At 42.8% G+C, this 6,379-nt stretch overlaps 1 protein-coding gene across 2 annotated transcripts in view; it reads right to left on the reverse strand.

The window, feature by feature from the left end:
* Positions 1 to 3,302, reverse strand: part of LOC144508582 (myosin regulatory light polypeptide 9) — a 28,787-nt gene extending 25,485 nt beyond the window's left edge. Inside the window, exon 1 of one of the 2 annotated variants that reach the window (XM_078236690.1) lies at positions 3,026 to 3,302. The gene's annotated coding sequence lies outside the window, so the exon portion shown is untranslated. The remainder of the gene's footprint in view (positions 1 to 3,025) is intronic. The other variant, XM_078236692.1, reaches the window with a different exon arrangement.
* Positions 3,303 to 6,379: the final 3,077 nt, after the last annotated feature.

Below are 6,379 nucleotides of genomic sequence, written 5' to 3' on the forward strand. Positions count from 1 at the left end.
GGCTGTTCAAGTCATTTGGCCCACATCTCTATTTTGCTGATCATCATTTATATTTTGTCCTGCACATGAAAAACTGACACTAACTTTGCCTGAAGGGCTCAGATTGAGACCATGTAAGTGATCAAAAATATCTACCATATAAGCCCATTTGACAAGCTTCTGAAAAGCGCTGTGAGAGTTCAAACTGAGTCAAGTAAACAAAAGCACTTCATCGTGCAACTCAAAAAGACATGTGAGTGCCTTTCCTCGGGAGAACCAGTGGACCCCGGTATGCAGAAATAAGTTAAGTTGATGATGGTCACTGCCCATCTCGCCATATAGAGCTGGAAATATTCGCAAATTCAGCGGAAAGGCCTTGCTAAAATTAACGGTTTAACCCACTTCCTGCAAAACGGTCATGAGATCAGCAAGCATTTTCTTTGCAGCTAACATCTCCCTCTGGAAGTTGCAGTGAATGGATGTTGCTAGCGGAGCCACTGCTTTTATGCGTGTAACAATGCCACTGTGTTGGCCTAACATTGCGCGGGCCCAATCTCCACTAACTCCTACATATTTTGATCAATCAATTCGATTATGAATCATAGGATTCCTACAGCACAGAAGGAGGCCATTTTGGGCCATCAAGCCTGCACTGATCACAATCCCCATCCAGGTCCTATCCCTTAACTCAAAGTATTTATCCTGTAGACCCCCTGACACTAAGGGGCAATTTAGCATGGCCAATCAACCTAACCTGCACACATCTTTGGAGTAATGTAACATTGATTACAATACATACGAGGTACACGCAATAATATATTTTTTTCCCGTGGACCACCTGCAGTACTCTCGCGGATCAACAGTGGTCTGTGGACCACAGGTTGGGAACCACTGCTCGATCTGACTCATTTTACACTTCACCAGGCTTAATGGGTAATATTGGGCCTAGAAAGTGGGAAAATGTTTAATTATTTACCATTGACATCTATGGCCTCTCAATCTTATACATTCAGAATAATCACAGCTCTTACCTAAAAGTTATATATTGTTTATATTCACTGACGGAAACCAGATATATTTTGGTCATTCACCTCTCCCATTTCCCCTTCAAATAGGATGAGTTCACAGATGACCATCTGTTAAATAACCTCTAATTCAGACAACTGAGAGGGTGTGTGCTATTCAAACTTCTTGTAACCTTTTTTTAAACATCTGAAATTTTAAAAATGTTGGCAGTTCTTAAATTGCATTTCTTAACCTTTGGATTGCGAATGAGAAGTTACATCCGGTGCTAACCCTTCAGGATATGTTTTGGTTGCAAGGGCCATCAATAAGGTCTTTCAGCAGTGATGCTTCCTTTTTTAAGTCAAAGTTTATCATGATTATTTACGTGCTGTATCGATCTTGACTTTTAAAGATTTCCATTGGCTGAGGAAAATGTTTTGTAGCCAGTTTTTTGATCAACCAAGAAACTCCTTTATCTGGAAAATAGTGAGAATGTGGAACTTGCTACCATAGCGGGTGGTTGAGATGAATAGATTAGGGCGGCATGATGGCACAGTGGTTAGCACTATTGCCTCACAGGGTCCCGGCCTCAAGTGACTGCCTGTGTGGAGTTTGCACATTCTCCAAAGATGTGCGGGTTAGGCCGTGCTAAATTGTCCCTTCGTGTCAGGGGGACTAGCAGGGTAAATACATGGAGTTACAGGAATAGGGCCTGGGTGGGCTTGTTGTCGGTGCAGGCTCAATTGGCTGAATGGCCTCCTTCTGCACTGTAGGGATTCTATGAGGAGAAGCAAGATGGCATATGAGGGAGAAGAGAAGGTTATGCTGATTGAGTTAAATGAGGAAGGATGGGAGGGGGCTCAAGCAGAGCACAAATGCTGACATGAAGTAATTGGGTCAAATAGCAAATTACTGGGCTGTGTATCTTAAGTACATCCTAAGTCTGCAGTCAGATGCCAATTTTGATTATACAAATCACGTGATGTTAGTAGGATACCTACACACTGACATGTTGCCATGAAAACTTTCTGAATTTCCAAATTGCTCATTTCCAAATTTGGAAGAATTTAAATTAAAATATAAATTATGCTTACTTTATGTGCAGGGTTAATAGCACGATATTAAAGCTGATAACAGAGGAGTTTTTAATTATAATATATTAAGTTCAAACTCACATTGGACTGAAAGGTTTAAAAATACCAGTTAAGGGAACATGAATTTCTCTTCCCCTGTGCTAAGAGACTGGTTTAAATTTAAATATATATAAATCACATGACATTGGTACGAAAATGATTCCATTTAAGGAATGGAAATATTCGGAAAACATGACGGGAGAGTGTTAAGATTCGGCCTTTCTTGACAGCAAATGTTTAAAGTTTGTTTTATTACTGTCACAAGTAGTCTTACATTAACACTACACTGAAGTTACTGTGAAAATCGCCTAGTCGCCACACTCCAGCGCCTGTTCGGGTACACTGAGGGAGAATTTAGCATGGCCAATGCACGTCTTTCGAACTGCGGGAGGAAACCAGAACACCCGGAGGAAACCCACGCAGACACAGGTAGAACGTACATGCAGACTCCACACAGACAGTGACCCAAGCCAGGAATCAAATATCAGTCGCTGGCGCTGTGAGGCAGCAGTGCAAACCACTGTGACACCTTAAATTTGTGCCCTTTGGTGACAGTGACCCAGGCTGGGGATCAAACCCGGGTCCTTGGAACTATGAGGCAGCAGTGCTAACCACTGCGCCACCGTGCTGCCCCTTATTACACATTCAAGCGATCCTTCACTGCTTCCAATTTTGTATTAAAATCATCCTGTTCCTCTCTCATTCTCACGATTACCTTGTGCAATTCAGACTAGATGTTCCGACTAAAATACAATATTCCCAAAATCCAGAGTAACGTCGTCTGATTGGGTTAGAGCTCACAAGTTGTTAAATAAACAGATCCCCCCCCCCAATCGAATGGAGTCTGGAAACTGATCCGCACGCACACAGAATGGTAAAGCGCACATTACACAGCATTGCGCTCTTACCGACTTACTGAATGGGTCAATCAGTCTGCTGGAAGTTCAAAAACAAGCCTTGCTCAAAAACAATCGGCTGCAATTTAGCCTCCACTGAACAGCGCACAGGACCGAATTCCCCTCTCAATCTTTCTATTACAGCCCACACTCTCTCAGTCAGCCGTAGGTTAACAGTGATGACTAATTTAGTGGGTTGTGAGTAACCGAAAGGGGAACGATGTTTCCGCCCTTCCGGTAGCATTACAGCAGAAGCGATCAAACGCCATCTCAGCCAGCTTACTCTCTCCAGACTTTGAACTTGCAATTTGATAAGCCACTAAACATTATGACATGCTGCAGTTCAACATGTATTTGACACAAGTGCTTTAGAACAACTCATCAGCGATTTTTTTTGTGAAAGTCGACAAACTGCAAGTTTAATAATGCAGAACATGTACAGTTATGTGATTGAAAGGACATTTTAACAAATGAGCACTGTTTTGCAGTTACCCAACCTCTCTTCATTTTCAAAATATTTGATCAAAATGATCCACGTTTGGTTTAACAAGCTATGTGGAATGATTAACTTTGCTTGCTGCTCAGTAACTTTATCTGAAGAATAGCTCTGTTTGGTTGATGAAACAAATATTGTTTTTTTTCATATTCTGAATTAAGCACAAAGGTTTCAGCTAGAGTTTGCAAACTGTGTCAATTAACTGCAACACTCACTCCAAGGTTAAAGAGATAAATCAGTACTTTAAAAAAATTATTTCATGGGATGTGGGTGTCGCTGGCTGGGCCAGCATTTATTGCCCATCCTTAATTGCCCCTTGAACTGAGTGGCTTGCTGGGCCATTTCAAAGGGCAGTTAAGAGTCAACCACATTAGGTGCATTGGCCATGTTAAATTGCCCCTTAGTGTCCTAGGATGTGTAGGTTAGAGGAATTAGTTGGGTAAATATGTGGGGCTATGGGGATAGGGCCTGGGCTGAGATTGTTGTCGGTGCATAATTGGTGGGGCCTTCCGTGACCGCTGGGCACCGCAGGGGCTGGGGTGTATTATCGACCCTGATAATCACCTTTTGATTTGATGTTTTAAGTTTCCTTTCGACTTTGTTTTTGGTTCGGGCTGTTCCCCCTTTCTTTTGGGGAGCTGCCCCTTTTACTTTATCCCTAAGTTAATTTGAGTTCGTTTACTTGGTTGGTGTTGAAAGACATGCATAATTGGTGGGCTGAATGGCCTCCTTCAGTACTGTAGGGTTTCTATGATATTGCTGTCAGTCTGGAGTCACATGTAGGCCAGACCAGGTAAGGAAGGCAGATTTCCTTCCCTAAAGGTCATTAGTGAACCAGATGGGTTTTTATGACAACCAACAATGGCTTCATGGTCATCATTAGATTTTTAATTCCAGATTTTTTATTGAATGCAAATTTCACCAACTGCCATGGTGGGATTCAAACCCGGTCCCCAGAGCATCACGCTGTGTCTCTGGATTACAAGTCCCAGCAACAATACCACTACATCACTGCCTCTTGACAATCGTCTGTTCTCTTTTACTAAAGTGCACGAGTATGGAGAAGGTTCATACTACTCACATCCTGTGGAACCCAAACTTATAATTTAATCAAGAGTTTGACATTTCCAAAGCCCCCGATACAAAGACTTTCACAGAGTTAGTAGATCTTGTTAAAGGGCATTACCATCCAACGTCTTCGTTAATTATGCAAAGGTAAAATTCAATTCAATTGCAAGAGACCTTGGAGAAGCAATAGCAGCTTTTGTGGCCAGAGTAAGGCATTGTGAATTTAGGGCTGACTTTAATGACTTGCTTAGAGGCTGTCTAGTGTGTGGGATGAATAACACTGCGATACTGAAACAAACTGTTGGCAGAGTCAAAGATAACTCTGAAGAAGACGTTGAAGGTTGCTCTACCTATGGAAAGCATAGAAAAGGGCGCTCTACAGCATGGGTGGTGTCATGATAGGACGTCAGAGCAATTGAAGTCTTATCAAACAAGGGAAGATAAATTAAGCTGTGAGGATGGAGTCCTCCTTTGTGGAACAAGAGTGGTTGTCCCCATTTCTGGAAGAAAGCTATTGCTAGATGAATTGCACAGCAGGCACCCAGGAATGTCAAAGATGAAAAGGTTGGCTCATAGTTTATGGCCCAGGATGGATACAGATATCAAAAGAATGCTTAAACAATGCGAGCAAAGCCAGCTGCAACAAGAATGATCAACTACAGCCTGAATGCACCCTTGGGAGTGGCCAGGGTTTGCCGTGGGTGTGAGTCCATGTTAACCATTGAATCCCTACAGTGCAGAAGGAAGTCATTCAGCTCATTGAGTCTTTCCGAAAGAACACTGACTTTCCAAAAGAGCATCTTACCCAGGCCCACCCATCTGCTGTATGCCTGTAACCCGTGCATTTAGAGTGGCTAATCCACCTAACCTATACATCTTTGGACACTATAAGGGGCAATCAACTATAGCCAATCCACCTAACCTGCATACCTTTAGATTGTGGGAGGATACCAGAGCAAACCTAGTCAGACACAAGGAGAACCTGCAAACTTGCACAGACGGTCACCTAAGACCAGAATTGAACCTGGGTTACTGAAGCTGTGAGACAGCAGTTCTAACCACTGTGCTACCATTTATGGATACTATGTGCCTGCTATTAGTGAACGGGCATTCAAAGTGGTTAGAAGTTTACGAGGTGAAGTACACTGCCACCAATGCTACAGTAGAAAAGCTACACTGCTACTTTGTCCTCCATGGTTTGCGACAGGCACTAGATTCAGAAAATGGGACAGCATTTACCAGTGCTGAATTCCAGCACTCCATGTCATCAAATGGGATTAAACACCTTACCATCCCTCCTTGAGTGGACTCGCTGAATGTGTTGTAGAGACCTTTAAGGCAGCCATGAAAAAACAACCACCAGCATTCCTGTAGACAAAATGAGCAATTTTCCTCATTACTTACAGAACCATGCCACACATCACCACTGGAATAACTCCTGCCGCGCTAATGATGGGTCGGTCTTTGGTCAAGAATTAAGTTGGACTTGGTGTTTCCAAATTTGGCGGGGCGGGTAGAGGCAAGGCAAAGTGTTCAGAAGAGGAATCGTGCTGCATCAAAGGGTGAGAAACATTTGAATTAGATCATCTAGTGTTTGTCAAAACCTTTGGAAGTGGACGGGGTTGGGTCCCAGGAGCTGGTATCATATGAAGTGGAGGTATAGGATAAAATCCATAAAAAGCATATGGATCATTTGAAAAGACGGGAGTCACTTACCCAATGGAGAACCAGTGGAGCAGTCATCTCCAATTATACCTGCCAGTAATGTTGCAATTAGTAATGTAACTGAAGAGGTGTGTCAG

This window comes from Mustelus asterias, chromosome 20, assembly GCF_964213995.1.
Source record: "Mustelus asterias chromosome 20, sMusAst1.hap1.1, whole genome shotgun sequence".
Lineage (NCBI taxonomy): Eukaryota > Metazoa > Chordata > Chondrichthyes > Carcharhiniformes > Triakidae > Mustelus > Mustelus asterias.